Source organism: Amborella trichopoda, chromosome 13 (assembly GCF_054954075.1).
Source record: "Amborella trichopoda isolate Santa Cruz 75 chromosome 13, AtrichopodaSantaCruz75HAP2 v2.0, whole genome shotgun sequence".
Lineage (NCBI taxonomy): Eukaryota > Viridiplantae > Streptophyta > Magnoliopsida > Amborellales > Amborellaceae > Amborella > Amborella trichopoda.
The window spans coordinates 33,056,810-33,080,000 of NC_142348.1; positions in this window are offsets into that span (position 1 = coordinate 33,056,810).

The window sequence follows — 23,191 nt, forward strand, 5'->3', positions numbered from 1 at the left end:
GTCTGTATCTAGACCGGATATAACAACTCAACCCATCTCTTAGTGGTGTACAATTGACAAGAGGTTTTAACTATATAGGTCTGAAACCAAAGAAAAAAAGGGATAGAAGAGTCATAAAAAGATCATAATATATTGGTGAAAGTCTCTGACATGGTCCAAAATGAAAAAAATATATATAATAAGATCTGTAATTTACCCAAGACTTGATGTCTTAGGGTAGATGACAAATCATATCTGAAAAAAAAGAGAAAAAAGTGAATAAAATGTACTCCCAAGATCATCTTAGGGAGACATGTACTCCAATCCTGAAGCAAGAGCAATTTGGTCATTTTTCATGTTCGCCCAAGATGAGTTGTCCTGGGGAAAATATGTGGTACCATTGATAAAATCATCATGAAAATGAATCCTAAACTAATTTTATGGGTCACTACATCTTGGGGCTACTGTACAAGAAATTTCATTTGCAAAATCATTGTAGGAGGCATACTTTCACGACATGGAAAAAAAAGAAAACATGCTTGAAACTCTCCAAAACAGGGAAAAACATGAATTCAGCATGGAAAACAATCATGATGAAATCTTAGAATGGAAAAATAAGTCAATAAATGTGGGGAAAAGAAAAGAAAAGCCTCAAAAAAATAGGGCAGGGGTAGATGTGTCTCGGGACCCAGAAAAATTAGACATTTGAGATATTGAAGAACCAACACTCGGAACAAAGTGAAATCAGTATCAGAAGACACTCGGAGTAGTCAGAGAAAGTTCTCCACAATAACCGACACATCCAAGGTTCTCAAGCACCTTTTCATTGACTAACCTTCCGATTCACAGACTCCAATGTGAAATGAGCTGAAATGGCTCACCAAATCCAGTTAAAGATGTATACCCCATTAGATGTAAAACCATCGGGGATCCAATTGAAAGATGCCCAACCCATACGAAGTGAAAGTCAGAAAATGTTCAACCCATACCGTAAAACAATCAGAAATCGCAAAACACAAACGTTAAACTCGTGTGATGTAAAAGAGCTAAGACGATCAAAACGTCAAACTTGTACGACATAAAAGAGCCGAGACAGTCGAAACATCAAACTCACGCAGTGTAAAAGAATTGAGACAAGAAGATGTCTAACCCATAAGACAAAGAAAAGACTGAGTACCCAATATCAATCAATCTCAAACCCATGCATGCAAGAGTCGAGGTAGGTGCAAAAACACCCATCACTGCATGACGTAAATGCTCAGAGAGCTCCATGGTAGCATGAGCATAAATTTCTTACCAAATCAGTTTTTCAAATTTTCTCTTCCCTCTTCAAAATTTCCCCTATGTTTTTGAAGAAGTTTTCAAAAACCTTAATTCCTTTTGTTAAAATCGTAGACTAATTTGTTTGAAGACATTTTTCAGCACCATGAATCCCCGATGCGGAATAAAAAAAGAGAAGACGTTCAATAAAGCCTGACAAACAGTGGAAATTTTGATAGTCTCGGAATGGATCCTGAACTGGTCAAGATCTTCATAAGGACTCCAAAAAGTGTCCTACCGTGTTTCGTTGCATTCCGACATGTCTAAAGCAGTGCAGACTGAGAAACAGTTCTGACAGAATCAGCCTCTTACACCTTGAAATGGACCACTATACTGGAACCCTACTTTCGGTGCCTTAAACAGTAGTGGGACTACCTCCATTGGATCCGGCATGATTGCCAACTGCCAGGGGTCAAATTTTAGCTTAAATGGACACTCCAAGAAGAAATTAAGGATAAAAGATCAAAACAAGAGGAGCCGCACACTATTCCCACGCAACCACCCTGCAAGTAATCACCATTAAAGGGGCAGTCACAAACAGTGACTTGCAAAAATCATATCTCAGTTGCTTGGAGTCGAATTACAACCAAATTGTTTGAGCGTATTCATCTTGTCAAGACGAGCGTTTCGATATGTGGCACGCCTCATGACGGCGCCCAAGCGCAAAGAAAAGCTAAAGAGAAGTTGCTGATCCGTGAAGAAAGTTGTAGGAAAATAAGTCGCGACATGCCACGCTCGAGCGGTAAAATTACGGCACTTACGAGCCCGATCAATGCGAAACCAGTTGCATCACGTGCATAAGGTCCATAGCTATCACTGGTCCAAAGCCCACGCATGATAAATAGTTAGATTTCGCACAAGAAGTCGATGATGTGGCTGCAAAGTCCGACGTCGAAATTCGAGATTTCGACCAAAACTCAAAAGGTGTGAAATCTTTGTCCGGGCACAAAATCGATCTGTGTTTGTTGCCAGACGACCATGATGGCTTGCTCAGTGTGATCCCACAAACAAATGATGAAAAAACATCAAGCAACGAGGACCCTATCGATCCGAAGTTTGTAAGATCCATCCAAATTTCAAGTCGTATGATTGTAGCTTAAAAACACGATCCATGGCTCGAAGTTGGTATTAAATAGATTTCCATGCCGAGTTCTATAAGAAAACAATCATCATTCAGACAAACAGACACCAGAGAAATCCCAGATCATCCATGAAAGATCACGCACGTTCTAGGGCAGCAGTAGGGACTGTTTTGGAATTTTTACAATTGTTAGGAAGAGGCAAATAAATCATTTTGTACCTATTTTCTTATTTTATTTAATTCAGTTAAATCTTAATTTTCAGTAATTAGGTTTAATTTTGATTAATCCATCCATGTTTGGGAAAAACTCTATATATATCATGTACTCTCATTGTACGAGGAGTGAACTTTGCTTAATAAAATCTCCATCTTTTCTCATTGTTGGGTCACAACTTGAGAGAGGGAGGAAGGAGAGAGAACTTTTCGGATGGTAGCCCTCAGCTTAAGGTAAATCTTTTCTCTCTTCTTTTCTTTCTTCGCCTCTTTCTTCTTTTTCGTCTGAGTTTATCTTAGAGGCTATGCGCGGTAGTGGCAGTGCCACGCAGGTCTCTTTCTTTCTTTATTTCTCCCTGGTGTGCTTTCACAGGTCATGCATAGCGATGGCAATGCCATGCCGAGCTTCTTTCTTGCTCTCTTCACTCTTCACTATCTTTCAGTGAGGAGTGCAAATGACAATGCCTATTATTACCCGCAGGGGTCTCACCCTGTTGCACGCCTATCACAGACGGTGATTCTTGTCGCCACCCATGAAGGGTCGCGACAATACCTATAGTTGTTCGTATGTTTCTCTCACTCCCACAACCTATCGCCGATGGTGATGCTTATCGCCACCCGTACAGGGTAGTGATGCCTATCATCGTCCGCAAGTTTCTTTCGTGCGCTCAGCGCCATCCGCGATCTTCCTTCGTGCGCTCGGTGTCTATCGCCATTCGCAAGTTTCCTTTTGTGCGCCCAGTACCTGTCGCCATCCATAGGTTTCTCTTCCATCCCACGCCCACTGCCATGTGCATCATAAGGAACTATCATCCCATGTTTTGCAAGAGGCTATCGCTGCACGCTCCACAAGAATTCATCGCCGCCCGTGAAGGGATGTGATGCTTTCTCATTCTCTCCGCACGCTCCACAAGAAGCCATCGCACCTTCTATTCATTCTCTTCTCTTCTCACTAGACTGAGGGCAGGCTTAGTCTTGCACTACCATAGCTGTTTGGCTGTCGAGCAGTATTGTCATCGTGCTGGTCCTGAGTACCATGCCCGTCTAGGTGTCATACCAGAATAGGACAGTCATATCAGCCTTGGTTTCAAGTAGTATTGTCATCGTCCTGATCCTGAGTACTATGCCCATCTTGCTACCACTCTGAGTCAGTCACTGTTCAGCTATCATGCTAGTCTCGTCACTTCATGAAGCTATTTTTTCTTTTCTACCTTTATTTGAACCTTCCACTTCATCACTTCACCATATGAATTTGCATTGCCCTAAGACAAGGGTGGGTCCTTCGGCCTACTTGTCTTACAAGTTAACCATGACAAATTCGTATAGAAAGCGATTCTGAACTAGCTGAAGAAGTTGGGGGGCTTTCAGTCGTGATCTAAGAGGGCTCCCAAGCAAGTCAGCCTAAGTAAGTCACAGATCCAGGTGAGGTTGGTCCCCACCGCACATATCAAAATCCTCTTTCACTAATTAGGAATCTGCCCATGTTCTGTGAACAAGGTTTTCAAAAGAGCGATCTCAGTCCCGAGTCTTCTGAACTTGAGGCATATGTCACCCGATCACCTAGATCCGAGTAGGAGAGATCAACGCATCCGACCAGTTTAGCGACTCCACTGGGGACTTATGACCCCTTCTTAGGTTCTCTCTTGCTTGATTAACATCACCTATTACTTTCTGCACTATATTTCATGGTATCTAGGTGATTCAACCCATTCATCCGAGTTGAAGATTTTCTCATCCCCACACTGCTGACCATCCCAGGGAAACGAGCTTCTCAAGACTCAATCCCCACACTCCTCTTGAGTCAGGACCCACATTTTGGCTCTTAGTTTCTCTCTTGGATTGGTGTGAGAAGGGACACAAAGGTCCTTAACTCCCCACTTCCTTGCCCTGGTAGACCCTCTACCAAGGCCCTTCGCATTGGTGGCACACATGCCACCACACACAGCACACACCCTGCTACTGGCAAGTCTCTTGTCTGTCATATTGTTGAGGTACGCCGAAAGGCTGCTTTATCCACTTTTGTGAAAGGCAAGCAAGTTGCCATCACTGCTAACGGTGGTCGTAAGGTCACTCCCCATACTCGTTCACCATCTTGAACCTCTATTCTTAGAGGCTCGACATATAGAGGCGAAGATCCAGCGGCCTCCACTTCTCTCACACACTTGATGGCTCGTGGTCCAACCACTCGAGCCACACAGCGGGGCAACTTTCATGCTGCCTTGATCTCGTGTCCATGGCTTTGCCTTCTCAGGCCAAACACTGCTCGTGCCATACATTTGCATCCCACAGCTCGGGGCAACGCTAGTGCTGCGCCATCTCGAGCACACGAGGGTCGGCCACTTCGTCCTCCCTCTCAACACACACAGCTCCACCTTGTGAGAGATGAGCACCCACTCGGTCCCCATAGACACGAGCTCGTGGGTCTCGGCCTCCTAAGTTCGAGCCAGCTGACGGAGTTTGAGTTGACCCCCAAGTTATCCAGACTTCTAACTCTAAAGGTGCGCATGCACCGACTTTGCTGGTTCCTCCCCGCTCCTGACTCATGAGAAGTCACGAGCCAGATCCTTCTTCTGCCACCATTCCTTCATCAGGCAAGCACCTGGAGACCTAGTACTCAAAGGTTTTCTCTAAGAGTACCATCTTGAGTCAGCCACTTCTAGTTAGTCATGCACCTCGACCTGATAAAGGAATTCGTGGTAAAGGCCTGACGAAAAATAGAAGCCTTCCATCTCCAGGACAGCAATTGAGATTTCCTTCTATCCTGAAGCCTCATTCTCTACTCCAGCTGATGGACACGGCCCTCGCATGCTCAAGAAACACAGGGCAGTCCAAGTCGCAAGCTATATTCTGGACTGAAATCGATTGGATTCTCAAGATCAAGCAGAAGAGATACCTCCAGCTCCTGGCTAAAGAGGCTCCTAAGGCAGTTGAGGTTACCACTCTTGATGACCTCCTGCCTCACAATCCCATCTTCCCTCTTCATATTCCAGAATCTGAGTGAGAAGTTCAACATTGCTCGGTGGTCATCGTCATAACAAAGGATTGAGCCGTCAATAAATCACGATCCCAAGACTGTCAAGAACCGGTCCTCACACAGTCGGCGTACAAGGCTCGAGTCCAATCAGGGCATGCCGAGCCCTTATAGACCGACTTGCTGCATACGACTCACCAACCCCAGCAGTCTGCTACTCCAACTGGTTCTGACCGTCTAAAAGAAACGGTCAGTGACTTGGTGATCAAAGAGCAAGACGATGCCCCAGAGAAGCGAATGGACAGGTACGAGGTGATGATGCAGTCCATCCTCGAAAAGATGGATCCCTTGGAGGCATCCATTCTCCCTGCTTCTTCTTCTCACCATGAGGCCAGCTCTCAGCCTGAAGAGGACACAACTCTTAGGCAAACTCCCCCACTGGTCTCCTCAGAGAGCTCTGCTCCCCTCATGGTTTCGTAAACTGACATAGATGCCATGGTGACCAACAGTCTCAAGAATTAGGTCCCGAGCATGCCAGAGGCGCAGATCTACCAAACTATCAAAAAGGGAAGCTCCCGTAGTTCAATGATACTACATCCCCGCACTAGCATACCGCTCAATTCCAAGCTGCTTGTTGAGAGACGGCAACTGACGGGTGACTCCTCCTTTGTCAGTTCGTCGAAACTCTTGAAGGGCCAGCCTTCCAGTGGTATGCTCGGTTACCTCCAAGCTCGGTGCACACATGGCAAGAAATGGAGCAGTTGTTTTACCAGCGCTTCTACAAAGTCTAGAGAAACGTGGAAACCATCGAGCTTCACACTCTGACTCAAGACCCTGGCGAGCCGGTCAATAAGTTCATCGCCAGATGGAGAGAGTTAGCAACCTAGCATTCCACTCTCATGACTGAAAGAGAAGCATTTCAGACCTGAATATGAAATATGCTGCTCGAGATTGCGCTACATGTTGAGGCTTCCAATCCACCCTCTATGTCAAAGCTCATCTTTAAAGCAGTTCGGATAGAAAGTCTGTCCAAGCACCATGGTGGATCCCACCAGCAGTCCTCTAGCTCGAGAAACAACCGGGGCAATGGAAATTCTCGGTCCAACAATCAGGGCAACCAGCAAAAAGTGGTGATTAGTGCAGCTGTCACCTTGACTGACACAAAGAAAGCGGCCCCTCAAACCTTGGATATCTCTAAGGCACAGACACCTCAGGCAGGAGGCAAGCTGTAACAGTCCTATAATAGGGTCCCACCCCCTAAAAATATAAATCGAAGTGACTATTGGATCCCGCACCAGAACAAGGTGTACACCTTCGAGAAGAAGTGGCTTCCTGTGCTGCTTCGATTATTACTAGAGCAAAATATGATCTGCCGGAGGTCAACACCACTGAACAAGCTGTAGAGTAGACACAGGAGAGTTACTGCGCCTATCACAAGAGAGTAGGCCTCCCCACTCAAGAGTGCTACATGCTCAAAGACATTATCAAAGCCCTTATTAACAAGGGTCAGATAAAGCTCAAAGAGCTAAAGAAAGCATTCGAGGCAACTGAGGCTTCCCACAAAGTGACAATCCAAGAGGATGACGAAGTACCCACTATCCTCCGTGCACTATTCTTGATGATGCTTGAAGAAGGTCTTATCACGCCAAAGCCGACAAGGCAGCCCAAGTTCCTTCCCTCAGAAACCGAGAATTTCTGGTGTCTGTATCATCTGATATGAGGCCATGACGTGAGAAAATGCACTGGCTTCCATGAGCTATTAGCAAAGAAGATAAAGCAGCACCAAGAAGTTCATGAAGCCTAGAAGGACACTCTCAAGCCCCTGCTCCACCAGTGCAAGAAGACCTCCCTACATAAGTTTAGGGAAATGCTGAGCTAGACCCTCTGCAAACCCTCTTTGAGGTGATGCTCCAACAGGGTCTTGTCACTCCCAAGCCCGCTAGACAACCTAAGTGTCTTGCCCGGGGTACATAAAATCTCTGGTGCCCATATCACTAGGTATGGAGTCATGAGCTCGCAAAATGCTCTGGGTTCGAAGCTATAGTTGCCGAGAAGGTACAGAAAGGCCACGTTGTCTATGTCGTTCTCCCTGAACAGTCCTAAGCCATTGCTTCCGTCTAAGAGGAAATCCCACTGCAGGTCCCCTATGAGCCTGCACTAGACCTTTCGGAGCCCTCGACTTCTCAGCCCGAAGAAGTCTACCGTAGACGAAGTAGGATCAAGTCTCTGAAGCATGAGGCCGTCCACCAAGCTAGGGCTACTCATCAGCTCGATAGGAAGGTCTAAACACCACCTAGGGCATACAAAAAAAGGCGAGCATCTAGGTCAGCTCGTCGAAGGAACCATATTCATCAGCCACCAGTCGAGGAAGAATTTCTCAGGCCTCTTCCTCCACTGCCGACCATAGAGGACTTCATCCCAAGTGCAGCTTGCCTTATCCTTTCATTTGATCAAGTGGACGTCTCTGAGTCATCAGCTACTCGAGACTCGTCCAATACCTGTGACGACACTAAAAGCACCCCCCAATGGTCAAAACCAGGACAAGACCTAAAATACCCCTTGCACACGTCCAATTCTGGCAACAACGTAAAAAGCTGCCTAGGACATTCTAACTCCACTTCTCCTTCTTCTCCTCCCTCCTCCTCTATCACTTTTATAAGTGTAGGTCAGTAGTGCCCAGACATCGACACTCTAAACAAAGAGGTCAAAGGCACCAACATCAACAAATCGCAGTGGAAGTTCCTAAGAAAGATGTTAGCCTAGGCGATGGGATTCTTGGTCGTTGTCGACACCTTGGCTGCTCAAGCTAAATCAGAGCCATCTTCGAATTCCTATTCCCACGAGACATTGTCATCCATGTTCATCACCACGTGCAACTCGACACCATGCACAATCATCGTTGTGAACAACCCAATGCTGTGTGCAACCATCACCGTGCGTAACTCAATGGCATGTTCTACCATCACCGCTGACAACCCAACACCACACGCAGCCATTGCCACGAGCGGCATGATACAAAGCATGACCGTCACTGTGATAGGCTTAACACTGTGCGAAGGAAGCACTGCATGCGACTTAATGTCGCGCACGCCCTCGTCGTGCTCCAGTTCCCACCGTCCCCAATTCCTAGGAAGCATTAACCCTCACGCCTCTTTGGATTTTCCAACTATCACTCCCTGGTGACGATCAACATTCTCGCAACCTTTCGCCTCCCTCGCAATCCTTCGGGTTTCACTGGAAACAATTTTTTGTCCTGCGGGAACCCCCGTCTGACCCATTTCTTTCCCATACTGACGTTTCCTCTCCTCACCGGGAACTCACTCTTACTCACCGGGAAATCCTTCCCGCTCTATTCCCTCTCTATTCCCTCTCTTCTACCGGCGACCAAAGAAAAGGAAAAGCCACCGAAATTCCTATAGAAACTCCCCTGTGACCCTGTGGGTTTCCCTTCTTCCTTATTCGCACTCCTCTATCTATCGAAAAAATCACAGAGTTTCTAACAGAGCCACTGCTGCTTCTCCTTCTTCTCTTTTGATAACCGGAAGACCGTTTGGATCCTCTAGCCTCTCTGCATCCTTCCCGACAACCCCAGAACGATTGAAATGTCCCTTAAATTCTGGCAGTGTACAACTACAACTCTTGCAGTTTCGTCAAAGTCTCGGTGAAGCCTTGAGAAGCTCCCTGTTCCCTGCTCAAAAGTTCTCAACACTCTCAGAAAACATCCGCATGCATGTTGCAAAGGTTCACGTCCTGCTCAAGTTCGTGGAAGCTCCTAAATGCCTGCACTCTACGAGTTTTGGTCCAAAATTCTTGCCGAAAGTCTCTTTGACGGAAGCTCTAGCTCTTTCTCTCTCTTTAAAACCTTTCTTCACTGTTTTATCTTTCGATAAAACTGTAAAAAGGGGTTTTTACCCTTTTGTACTCAAAATTGCCACAAAGTGCTCCCCATGAGTTCAAAATGATGCTCAAGTCCTCACCTCCAGGCGGCGATAGGTCCTGGCAGCGGCGGGTCAAGCCTCAAGCCCGAATACGAGTCATTGCGGCCTGTGCCTCATGAACCTGTTTCCATCTATGGCTATCGTCGCACCTTATCGCCACGTGCTTCACACAGAGGTTATCATCGTGTGCTTCACCAAAAGCTATCACTGCACGCTTCACAAAGGGCTATCGTCGTGCACTTCATCAAGGGGCTATCGCCTCGCGCTTCGTAGCCAGAATAATTGTGGCTTGTGCCTCATGAACCTACTGCCATCTGTTGCTAACGCCATACCTTATCACCGTGTGCTTCACACAGAAGGTATCACCTCGTGCTTCACCAGAAGCTATCATCGCATGCTTCACGAGAAGCTATCGTCGCACGCTTCACAAAGGGCTATCGCAGTGCACTTCATCAAGGGGCTATCGCCGCATCCTTCTCAAAGAAGCTAACATCGCGGGCTTCACAAAGTGTTTTCACCGTGCGCCGCACTAAAGGCTTAAACGTCATGCGTCGCACCATTTACATTTCCTATGCTAGCGCCGTGCGCATTCTATTGCATTGCTAACTGTGGATTTTTCCCACTTTCCGCAGACCCTGACCTGTCATCCCCACAAGCAGGCCACCTCTTTGCATCCCAAAGGAGTTCATTCCCTACACCACAGTTCTCACTTCTCAAGAAGTCAAGTCTCTAGTCATGGCTCTGTTCCCTGTGGAGTCACATTCCCTTGCCTCTGCAATGGTCTAGGTGCATGACCCTAAACTGCATGGTCCAAACTGTATGACCTTAAACAGTAGCGGAGGTCTAGTCGCAAGACCTTAAATTGCTTAGTCCTCATTGCATGACTCTAAACTGCATAACCACGACCCAGCTGTATGACCATAAACTGTAGCGCACATCCTAGCCACATGACATTAAAAGGCTAAGCACCATGGTCCAAACTATATGAGCTTAAAATGTTGCGGAGGTCTAATTGCATGACCTTAAACTGTATGGTCCTAGCTGCAGGACTTTAAACTGCCTAGCCATGGTCCAAGCGACAAGACCTTAAAACTGTAATACACATCCTTGTAGCAAGACGTTCAAATGGCACAATAAATAGTCCTTGCACATGATATTAATCCACAAAATGAACCCACCTCCCTCATTCCCAGCGGGAGTCACATCCGTATAGCAGCCCATTATCCCCATAGAGTTGGGGTCGTCCTTATCTCTTCAATCCCCAGTGGGGTTGCACCTGTTCTTTGGCCTGACATTCTCAGTGGAGTTACATGCATACTGTTACTCATTATCCGCGTGGTAAAATGCTTACCCCTTCAATATTCTTGGGTTAGTTGTGTACCAAGCCATTCTATCCCCAGGAGTTGGGTTACTTTCCCACGAGCCATGGAGTTCCATCTTTCACCTTAGGGAGTCATACTTGTCCCCTAATCCCCAGTGAAGTCTTCTTCTCCATCTTAACCTCCTATTAGTATTAACCATCATTATTCCCAAGGGAGTTGAATTGTTATCCACAGACCTATTCCCCATGAAGCTTCATCTACATGGCAACCCACCTAAAATGGTCTAAGTGCACGACCCTAAACTACATGGTCCAAACTATATGACCTTAAACTGTATCAAAGGTCTAGTTGCATGACCTTAAACTGTATCAAAGGTCTAGTTGCATGACCTTAAACTGTATCAAAGGTCTAGTTGCATGACTTTAAACTGGATGACAGTCCTCGTTGCATGACTCTAAACTGCATAACCACGGTCCAGCTATATGACCTTAAACTGTAGCTCATGTCCTGGGCGCATGACATTAAAAGGCTTAGCACCATGGTCTAAACTATATGACCTTAAACTGTAGCAGAGGTCTAGTTGCACGACCTTAAACTACATGGTCCTAGTTGCATGACTTTAAACTGCATAACCTCGGTCCAAGCTATATGACCCTAAACTATAGTGCGGGTCTGGGCCGCATGATGTTAAACTGTTTTGCACGAGATCCGGAAGCATGACCTTAAACACACCCTCACATATGCACATACCCTGTGCTTCTTTACGCATGCCTTCCCTAGCCGACCCATCCGTGTGCGCACACGACCTTCATAAATTGCTCAGTGAATCCATTCACTTCATCATTGCTATTTATCATCCCCCAACGAGTCTCACCCATGCTCACAAAATGGGGAACCATCCCGCCATCCATACTCGTCATAAGCTAGTGGGTCACCACTTTTCATCTTCCACACATACATCATCCATCTTTCATAGGTAACCTCATGCCATCCCCCCAAAGTGAGTCCAAACCACCACCATACTCACTCCATAGCCTCAACAGATTGCCATCCATCTTCATCATTGTCCAGCTGTATGACCCTAAACTGTAGTGCCCATCCTGGCTGCATGACGTTAAAAGGCTTCACACAGGTCTTCACAAAAAAGAAAATAATGGGCATGGTGTATATTTGGACAAGGGAATGCCATAAATAAAAATGACGGACGGGCATGGTCATAAAACCATGATTAAAAGAGTTACATGAAAACAAAAACACGGACACTGTGAAAACCTCAAAAGCGCACCGTGAGCAAAAAAGGATGAAAAGGGTGGACATGGATGAAGGGTCATGGGTAAAAGAGCCCTAAATGAAAGAAAGTTGGTGAAAACCATCTTTTACATCGCCACTTCCCCAGTCCAGGTGAAAACTCACAAAGGGGGCTTGGATCAACAAAATGCAGGTTGACACAGTATCACAGTCTCAGCTCGAACCCAATTGCCAAACATGCATAATTCTTGCTAATGAGGTCCACATAAAATCCTCAACTTCCAGCATCCAATCACAACACAAAATGGCACACCCGGGAGTGAGAGCTTCATAAGATCTCCCACACTTCAACACTAAAACAAAAACTAATCCCTGAGGGTGTGGGCGATGAACAATATATCCCTCAAAATACTAAAGACACTCACGAAGGCGATAAATTGATAAAGCCAGGGCAGAACCTGCTAGAGAATTTAGGGTGATGCCTCGCCAAATCCCTCCCTAGCCGACAGGTTCAAACCTTAAGGACATGCCAACAAAAACCCCCGATTGGACCCCATAGGATGAGGGCCCATTGAGGTACCTTGATTGTCAAAAGAAAACCTGGTGTAGCAGCAAACAATGCCGACCAAAGGCTCATAGAACTTGGCTACCAGATAGGCCCGATTCTAGCCAACGAGGTCCACACAAAAGCCTCAGCGATCAGAATCACAAATAGTCCCTTGAGGGTGAGGACTTCGACAGATCCCTCAAAAGTCTCTTCTCCCCCTAAAGTCTCCACGGATGGACCTGTACATTGCATCCAAATGTCTGAGCATCTTTGATTAGAGCATTACGTGGATCTCCTCTACGTTCTTGTGGTCTAATGGCTCGGAAAAAAAAAGAAGTAAAGCCAGAAGAAATTTTTCGAATGTTGTCCTTCTCATTTCTATCGAAGCACAACATTCGATGGGCCATGCTATTTGAAAACATTTTTCAGCACCATGTGTCCTCGATGCAAAATAAAAAAGATAAGCAAGTTAATAAAGCCCGACAAATAATGTAAATTTTAATAGTCTCAGAATAGCCCCAAACCTTGTTAACATCTTCATAAAGACTCCAAAAAGTCTCTTACCAAGTTTCGTCGTATTTCGACATATTTAAGGTAGTGTTGACTGAGAAATAGTTTCGGCAGGATCAGCCTCTAACACTTTGAAACGGTCCTTTATAACTTGAAACCTACTTTTGGTGCTTCAAAGAGCTGTGGGAGCACCACCATTGGATCCAGCACAGTTGAAAACTCCCGAGGGTCAAATTTCAGCTTAAACAAACACTCCAAAAAGAAGTTTGGGGTAAAAGATCAAAACAGAAGGAGCCACACACTATTCCTATGCGGCCAACCTGCAAGTAATCACCATTAAAGGGGCAGTCACAAACAGTGACTTGCGATGCTCATATGTAACTCATCCGAGGTTGTATCACGGCCAACTTTTGTGAGCGTATTTGTCTTGTTAAGATGAGCGTTTCGATATGTTGCACGCCTTGTGACGACTCTCAAATGCGAACAAAAGCTAGAGAGAAGTTGTTGATCCATGAAGGAAGTTTCAAGAAAAACAATAGAACCACGCCTCACTCGAGCGGCAAAATCATGGCGCTCACGAGCCCGATCAATGTGAAATTAATTTCATCTTGTGCATAAGGTCCATGGTTATCACTGATCCGAATGCCATGCATGATAAACGGTCAGATTTTACACATGAACCTATGAAGCGGTTACAAATTTTAGTGCCGGAATTCCAAATTCCTGCTAAAACTTAAAAGGTGTGAAATCTTCATCCGAACACGAAATCGAATTGCGTTTATTGCCACGTGATCATGACGACATGCTCAGTGTGATCCAGTGAAGAAATCATGGAAAAATATTAAGGAACGAGCACACTATGGATCTGAAGTTTACAAGATCCATTCAAATTTCAAGACGTATGATCCCCACGGGGAGTTCTATAAAGAAACAAACATCTTTCAAACAAATGGACACCAAGCAACCCCAGATCATCCATGAAAGATCACACACGTTCTAAGGCAGCAGCAGGGACTGTTCTTGAATTTCCACAATTGTTAGGAAGGGGTAAATTAGTCATTTTTCACCCTTTTTTCCTATTTTATTTAATTCAATTAAATCTTAATTTTCAACAATTAGGTTTAATTTTGATCATTCCACCCATATTTGGGCAAAACTCTATATATATCACATACTCTCATTGTACGAGGATCAAACTTTGCTTAATAAAATGTCCATCTTTTCTCATTGTTGGGTCAAGGCTTGAGAGAGAGAGGAAAGAAAGACAAACTTTTGAGACGGTACTCCTCGGCTTAAGGTAAATCTTTTTCTCTCTGTTATCTTCTTTCCTCTCTTCTTCTCTCTCTTCTTCTCTTTCTTCTTCTTCGTCTGAGTTTTTCTCAGAGACTATATGGTCCCCGCAGGCCTCTTTCTTTCTTTCTTTCCCTCCTCCTATGGTTTCAGAGGTCATGCATGGTGATGGCAGCACCATGTTGAGCTTCTTTCCCCTCTCTTCGTTCGTCTTTATCTTTCAGCGAGGAGTGTAGACGGCGATGCCCACGAAGGGATGTGTTACCTTCTCGTGTTGGCAACGACGATGCCTAGCATCGTCTATACTTCATTGATCACCCTCTAGCTGTGAGTAGTGGAATCCAGCGCCGTCCAAGGGTCGCTATACTGTTACTCCACAGTTGTGGGTGGCCATCCCTAATTCCGTCGGGACCCCATCTCTTCACTGTCTCATGCCTTCTCTTCATTCTTTCCTCTTCTCACTTTACTAAGGATATGCTTTGTCTTGCACTAACATAACGGTTTGGCTGTCAAGCAGTATTACCTTCGTGCTGATCCTAAGTACCATACCCATCTTGCTGTCACACCAGATAAGGACAGTCATATCCGATTTGGTTTCGAGTAGTATTTTCGTCTTTATGATCCTGAGTACCATGCCCGTCTTGCTACCACTCTGAATCAGTGACTATTAAGCTATCATGATAGTCTCATCCCTTCATCAAGCTCTATACTCTTTTCTACCTTTATTTGAACCTTCCACTTCATCACCCTAATAACCATGATAATGTTGTACAGAAAACAAGGAGATTGCAGGTCAAGGGAGGCGATTCCAAACCAGCTGAAGTAGCTCGGGGGCTTTCCATCGTCATCTAAAAGGGTGCTCATGCGAGTCAGCCTGAGTAAGTCACAGAGCCAGATGACTTTGGTCCCCACCTCACATATCAAATTCCTCTCTCACTAATTGGGCACCTGCCCTTGTTCTGTGAACAAGGATTTTGAAAGAGCAATCTCAATCTTGGGCCTTCTAAATTTGAGCCACGTGTCACCTAATCACTTATATCCGGGTAGGCGAGATCGAGGCATCTGACCACAAAACTCCGTGTTTTGTGTCAAAAATTCAATCTATCCTCAAAAAGTTCTAAAATATTTTTTAAAAGGAAGGAGTTTCATGGAGGTCTAGATATGATGATTATGTCGCCGTCAAATCCTAGATTACCCTGCTTGCAAACCCTTAGAAAAATAGAGACCAACCCATAAGTTCTTAAACCAAAATGCCAAACCTTGTAGACCCTAAGAGTTAGAATCACAGGTGAACACAAAGTTCAATTACCAAGGAAGTCATCATCCCATAATTTCTTCTAAATCAATCTCTCATTCGTTTGGAAAACTAAACCCCAAGAAAGAGGTCTAAAGTCGAAGATTAGGTGACTACAACAAGGACTGTCACTGACTCAAGGATAGCACAGTTTTTGTTGGTTGTCACTTCGGATCCTAACTGTTGGATACCTATCAACCATACCGACTCAAATATAACAGTGTCAGTTCGATCATATAGATCAAAAGCATCCATCAACGTACTGCCTATCCAAAGGGTATTGGTCATTCAAAAGAATGATTGATGTTGGTGGGGTCCTAGCTTCCCTCGGGTCAAGAAGCAGACACCCTCTCTCGAACAACCACAGAGGTCCCGCGTGTGGCGCTATTGGGCCCTATTACTCATGAATAGGTTCCGACGAAGAGAGATATTTTGTGACTAGAGCATGAATGCTCTTTATGTTGCTTGGGGTTCGAGAAAAGGTCGGGCGGATATCCCTCTTAGAGCAACTATGAAGCTCTCTGGCTTCTTCTCAACGCGGTTTGGAACGGGGACCCTCTTTAAGCTCACACCCTCTTACTTCTCTCTCTATGCTATTGGATTGGGATCTGAATGTCCCTCCTCATTGGTCGCCTTCCTGAGGGGACTGACTTGGTAGATGAGGAAACCTGAGGGTTGAGACCCATGAGTCTACTCATGTCTGCGGGCTTGCAGGAGGACACGGATGGCCTCACAGATGAAGTCACACATGGAGGTAAGAGTGAGCGGCAGAGATAAAGGGGTGGCTCAGCTTAGGATAGAGGGAAGATGACCCGCGTGTCTGGGGTGCCCACAGGACCGCACACTCAAGGTTCCCTCACGCGGGGCCTGGATTTCTCTAGGTCCCTCATGTTGGGGCACGGGGAGAAGATCCTCTCTTAAACAACAACAGTAGGCTCACACTCATGGCGCGTCGAGTGACGCAGGCGTGCTAGCTTTTTAGAGTGCGGATAGGGTACCAACAAAGAGAGATTTTACGATGGGGAAGGGTTGATTTGTTTACCTCATCGTTGTGGGTTCATGGGACATGTCAGAAGGTCACCCTCTTAGATTAGTTAAGAAAGCCCTTCTGCTATTCACCAGCATGGTTTACTCTGGGACTCTCTTAAGAAGCTACGACCCTCTTCTCTTCTCTCAAGTCTAGGTTCTGATGGATGTCTTGATTCTTCGTTCCAGGCTTGGCTTTCTTTTTGTCGTTCCAAAAAATGAGTGGGGATCTCTTTCATTCTTATCGGGCTGTCATAGCGAGGAAGAGGGATTAGACGTGGACGTGTGTCAGTTTGAACCCTTTCTAGTTTTCTCAGGTCCGCGCAATCTTGGACGTTTGTGAGATTACGTATATGGGAGAAGAAGAGAGAAAGTTTCGAAAGTGATAAGCATATTCAAGAAGAGGAAAATGCGTACCTACGGGTCCGGGGTATTTTTCCTCTCTTGCAAAATTTTTCTCTCTCCTCTCCTTAGGACGCTAGGGTTAAGAGAAAAGACAATCAGAATCAAGCGTAATGCCTCTTCTTTATTGAATTGTAATTCCCCTTTTACAATTGACTTAAGCCTGTTTATATAGATTTTTTCAATAACAGGGGTTGATACTAAAAAACTAAGCCTAAATACAATTAAAAGTAATTAAAATAAATTCCCAAAATTGGGTACAATGACCAAAATGCCCTAATATGCTTTTCCACATATGATAAACTCGTCCTTCTCTGAGAAGCCCATCGCCATTGTCAAAACTTTGAGAGTTCTTCCCGGGTACTTGTAGTATGAGATGGGTTGATCTATTGCTATATTCTTGATGTTCGTTCCTTGTGATCATTTTGATCCTTTTTTATCGCTTTGCTGCAATCTCCTTCGTGAGTGAAGGAACCTAATTATTTTCATGAACTCTTCGATGGTTTCTTTTTCTAATATACTGTGTCTCTGTGTTGTTTACGAGCTTGGGGAAGGTCTTTTTCCAGTCTTTTTGCAACAGGTTTGACTTGCTCTTGCATTGTTCTTGGACTTTTGATGAATCGTCAAAAGGGGATTTTTGACGATGGCAATTTTCTTATTTTTATTCAGGTGACCTTTGGTTTCATTCCTTTTTCTATTTTGCTTCGTATGCTGCTTGTCGTGTTTGACTTGGGCTCTCTTCCTAGAAGTGTTCTTTTCTTGGTATCAGCTTTGCGTGGCCGAGTTCTCTCTGCGAGGGGCTAAGATGTCCTTCTGAAGATTTCATGGGGGAGGCTTACTTTCATGTTTGCTCGTCAGAGAGAGGAATATCGTCGAAGCTTTTTGTGAGTGTTTAAGGCTTTCGGCTACTCTTCTACAATAGGGAAGAAGTTGTGAGCTCATCTAGGGGTGGCCAAGGAATCGCCATGGCCGTCAACTGGTTTGGTGAGGTAGTACGGTGGAAGGTGTTCCTCTGCCCTACTTCGCGATGGTCCAGAATTAGAGGCAATGGGTCTGTCCGTTTGAGCCTGGGCCCACTTCCTTTTTACATGGAAGATGATGATGGCCGTTTGGCATACCTATCTGGGTCCTATACATGCGGTGCTGGGGATAAGGCTTCAACTCTTGTTCATATAGGAATCTTTTCTTTGGTCATCTTTATTTGAGGCTTATTTCCTCTATGGCTACTGTTTTGTCTTATGTACTGCGATGACTGGGTTGTAGCTGACTCTCTTCCTTTATTTGATTGAGGGGCTGAGGTGCGTCAAAAATAATGTATAACAACTTGCCCCGACGGATGTTATGCTTCGAGAGAGGTGAGGAGTGCAACATTCGAAAAGAAGTGGTTTTTGACGTCAAAGATCATCCTTTTAGAATCTTTGCCAAGGCATTTTAGAGGCCTGCCCCTTACATAGATTGTAGAAGAGCCCTTGGTAGGTGCATAAGCTGCTTCATCGGAGCTTAGTGATGGTTTTGGTTTGGTCAGAGTACCTCTTCCGATTCCCATCCTATCGGGTCCAGTCGGGGGCTTTTGTGTGGCCTGTCCCAAATAGTCTGGACCAGTCGATAGGGAGGGTTTCTGAGGCGGTCTCTTTAGTGATACTTCACCCTGAGTTTTTGACATGGGTGTTGTTCCTCCAGCTTGGCGGTCGTGTGCCCTTGGGGGGCATCTTTGACCCGTCTAAGTGATTTTCCTTTCTTGTTTGAGCATTTTTGGGATGGCACTAGACCGACAGGTCTTTCTAGTGATGTTGAGGATGGAGAATTTTTGTAGGGTGGCACTGAGGCTTGAATTTTGTTTCTTTTTTTTTTTTTGGCGGTGTTAATGCCTGAATGTTGTTTTTTTGGGTGGCATTGAGGCCGAAAATTTTTTGAAGGGCAACACTAAGGCATGGACTTTTTTTTGTACAGTGGCACTGAGTCCAAAAATTTTGTTTTGAGTGTGGCACAGAGGCCAAAATGTTTTGGAGGGCGGCGCTGAGGCCTGAATTTTGTTTCTTTTTTATTTTGGGGTGGCGCTGAGGCCTGATATTTTTGGAGGGAGGTGCTAAGGCCTGAATTTTATTTTGTTGGGTGGCGCTGAGGCCGAAAATTTTTTGAAGGGCAGCGTTGAGGCAGAAAGTTTTTTGGAGGGCAATGTTGAGGCATGAATTTTGTTTTGTAGGGTGGCATAGAGGCCAGAAATTTTGTTTGAAGGGTGGCGCTGACGCCAAAAATTTGGGGAGGGCGGCGCTGAGGCCTTAATTTATTTTGTCGGGTGGCGCTGAGGCAAGAAATTTGTTTTGTAGGGTGGCACTGAGGCTGAAAATTTGATTTTGTGGGGTGGCGCTTGAGACCAAAAATTTTTGGAGGGCAGCACTGAGGCTTGAATTTTTTTTTGTGGGGTGGTGCTGAGGCCAGAAATTTTATTTTGAGGGTGGCACTGAAGCCGGATTTTTGTTTTTGCTTCAAGTGCCTTTTCGGGTTTTCACTTGGAACATGAGTGGTGCTATAGTGATGGCTTTCACCTGCTTCCCTTTTGAGGTATTTTTGCCCGTGACTTCGGGGTCACATGCACCTTTTGCTATATTTCGATTTTTACTCATAGCACCCTTTTCTTTTTGGGTTTTCGCCATGCCGGGTTTTTTTTGTTTACCTCACCATTGCACATTGATGGAGAGTCAGGACTGGAGTCTTGGGTTTGGCCTTTTCCTTTGGAGGGCTCACTACCCGTTGGTGATGCATAGCTGAAGGAGATGATGGAATTCAAAAAAGCACGGCAGGCCTTTCGTCGGTGAGGTGACGTTTCTGGCAGGTGAAGCACTGGCATGAAATCAGCCTCGTGATCTGGTGATAATGACGCCTGGAAGGCGTGACAGCGAAGATGCTGGCTGTTTGAGGAGTGAGAGCATCGTTCGATGACACATGTCGGTGTAGTTGTACGAGGCGTCTTTTCAAAAAATGGCAGGTGCTTTTATGGTGAGCCTGTAGTTTTCTCTATAACATGGGGCGTTCGAGCTGAAATGCAGCACATGGAACTTTCTTTACTTTTTCTAGAGTTTAGCTTGCTCCAAGAGGCTCAGTAAATGGGTAATCTTCTTGATGGAGGGCTTGAGCCTTCAAGTTGTTTTCACGCTCTTGGGAGCTGGAGAAGGATGATTGTCACTGTATGCCCAACGTCAATCCTCATCGAGCTTAGATCCGGTCTCGTTCATTCAAGGATGGGTCGTGAAGCTCTTGACTCGACTATCCCTTTGGTGGTGAAGATCGACCAGATGGGGAGTTTGGTCGTGTAAGACATCTGGCGCTCGGATTAGTCATCTGTTATAACAAGAGGGTTGTCTTGTTCTAGCCTTGATTGGATAATGCTCCTTTTTTACCTTCACTTTGTCGTGAAAAAGAATAAGGAGTCTTCTTCAGTTTTTCTAAGGCCTTATTGAGGGAGAACTAGGGCCTTGTTAAGGGAGAATGAGGTTGCTCCTTGGAGATGGCTACCTGCATAGGGAGGTGGCAGCCTCATCACTCGTACATGGGAGGTTCTTCTATCTAGGTATTCCAAGATGTCTATAGCTCGAAGGATCCTGCATCTTGTGGAGTGATGTCTTTCACTTTTGTGTTCGATTCCTTTACAACAAGGTCGATTGATCATTTGCACCTTGAGGAAATCGAATTAGCTTTTCATAGCAGTTCTATAGAAGCAGTCTTTTCTCCCTTGTACGAGAGACTTATATTCCCTTTTTTTCTTGTTGAAGAATGACCTCGTTGTAACAGAGACTTGTATTCCCTTTTTTGCTCTATGGAGGATAACCTTGTCGTGACAGAGGCTTGTATTTCCCATTGTTTATGAATGAGAATCTTCTTTCTCTTTTCCGCTTGGGTATTCGCCTTTCCTTCATTCATTTTTTTTTAACTTTTAGCTTTTTTTTTTTTTTGTCTTTCTCCTTAAGCAGGGGATATCCTACCCTATTTGGATGGCTCAGATGCCTCATTTTGATTGTGTGAGCAGTGCAGGGAATGAAGTCTCGTTTGCCTAGTGGATGTACGAGTGTGTGTCAGGCTACGCAGATGAGCGATATGTCCCTTAGGGTAGTCCAGGGTAGGGTGTTTGTGTACCTTGGTGGCACTTGGCCATCTCTTCGGGTGTGTCGTGGATGGAGGACCACGATTCGGCTTTGGCAGTGTGCTTTGATTGCTGCATGGCTGCTCTTCTTTGACATGAGCACCATCAACCTCGTTCATACGGCATCTTTTATTGCGCATGCATCTCATTACTTCCTTACCTCTGAACTATGTGACGTTTCGCACGTGTGATGCTTCATGGGCTTGTTTCCGCAAGGTGTTTTGCCTTCCTTGTCGCTTGGTGTTCCTCTGCGATTGGAATGCATCTCTGGCCACCGATTTCTTCACACGATTCCTCTTCCTTGGTGGATCCGTTTTTTCTTTCCCCTCCCCTTTCTTTTTGTTTTTGTAGTGCAAGTTCTTGATGTGAGCCCACTTCCTCGTGTTGGCAAGTTAGGGTCTGATCTCTACATTGAGGTGTCTCTAGCGAGGGAAACTTTGCTAGAAGAGCTTGAGCGTAGCCAAGAGATCACCTGGCTTTCTCGTATCACCTTTGTAGGCAAGAGCGTGCAGCTTTGTTTGCATGAGGATGCCAACGGGGAGCCTCTCGTATAGAGGCACGACGTGCCCCTTTATCATGCTTTCCATATGCACTCTCCTTCTGATGAGAGCATGCCTACATTGGGGAAGAGAATGTTGATGAAGCCCGAACTTCAGTGGGCTGCAGAACACTTCATTTTGAAGGGGAGCACCAGTACCTTACTAGATACATCACTTGGATGTTGGACGTGTTACATTCTTTCGTTGGTACCTTGAAGGAGTGTGGTCTACCTACGACATGTCCATGCTCGGCTAGCGACTACGACCGATATTCGAACACCATGAAGTGTTTGCTTGAGACATGGTGTTTCCATACTAACAATTGGCTTTTGCAGGAGGGTGAGGCAGGCATCACCCTTATGGATTTGTATTTTGTAGCCTCTCTTTACAGAGGGAGGACTATGAGGAGTTTGTCCCTAGTAATGGGGTTACTTTTGGGGGCATGCCCATCAAGGGTAGGCACGCTCCAACGAGTCTCAGTGAGTTGTTCGAGATCTATCAGCTCCTGTACTCAGAGTCACAACCCTCGACTGGTGGCGTACATGTTGAAGCATGGCGAGATTACTTTCCCGGTACCTGTCAAGAGGGTGAGGATGTGGGCTCGAGCGCTTCATGATAGACGAGTCTCAGTGGGTGGAGGCAATGAAGGCTTTGAAGAAAGCAGTTGCCCCTTAGAGGCCGAATGTGCGGGACCGGATGTACTTGGCAGCTTACTTGACCCTCTTCTTATGTAAGTTCGCTCTTTTGAGAGTGAAGGGTTATGTCATCTGGCCTGGTTGTTTTTATGTGGCCTGTATGTTGGCCGAGGGTACTGGCTTTGCACTGGCTCAGCCGGTCTTGTGTAGTATTTTCCACGGGTTAAGGTCCATTCCCCGTGGAAAGGTTCCTTTGAAGGACAGCAGCGACGAGGTGTCCCTAGGTGAGGGGTTCCCGAGGTGATTGACCACATGTTTCCTCATGCATTATGTCTTCGGGTGGCTTTCTGCATATTTTCTCGGCTTGTATGAGCTCAAAGGGAATCATGAGGCAGCAACGTGCCCGCATATGCTGAAGATTGCTAAGATGAGGGTCGTAGTTCGGGAGCCCGATGCGGTTCGTGAGCTCCTGACCAATGCTTCCTTCTTCCCTCATGAGGGGCCCTTCCCCATTGGCCATCCCTCGGATGGTATCTTCATTGACGCTTTTGGCCTTGCTCTTGATAAGGCAGTCACCGAGACCAAAGACGCCATGTACCTTGTAAGCGTCCAAGGGTGTAATCTTTCGTTCAAGGGAGTGGGGTGCATGAGGCTGTAGGGCTATTTTCCTCACCGCTTCGCACATCAGCATGGTCTTCATAAGGGGTGTTGTGTCGCCATTAATTTCTTAAAGGAACA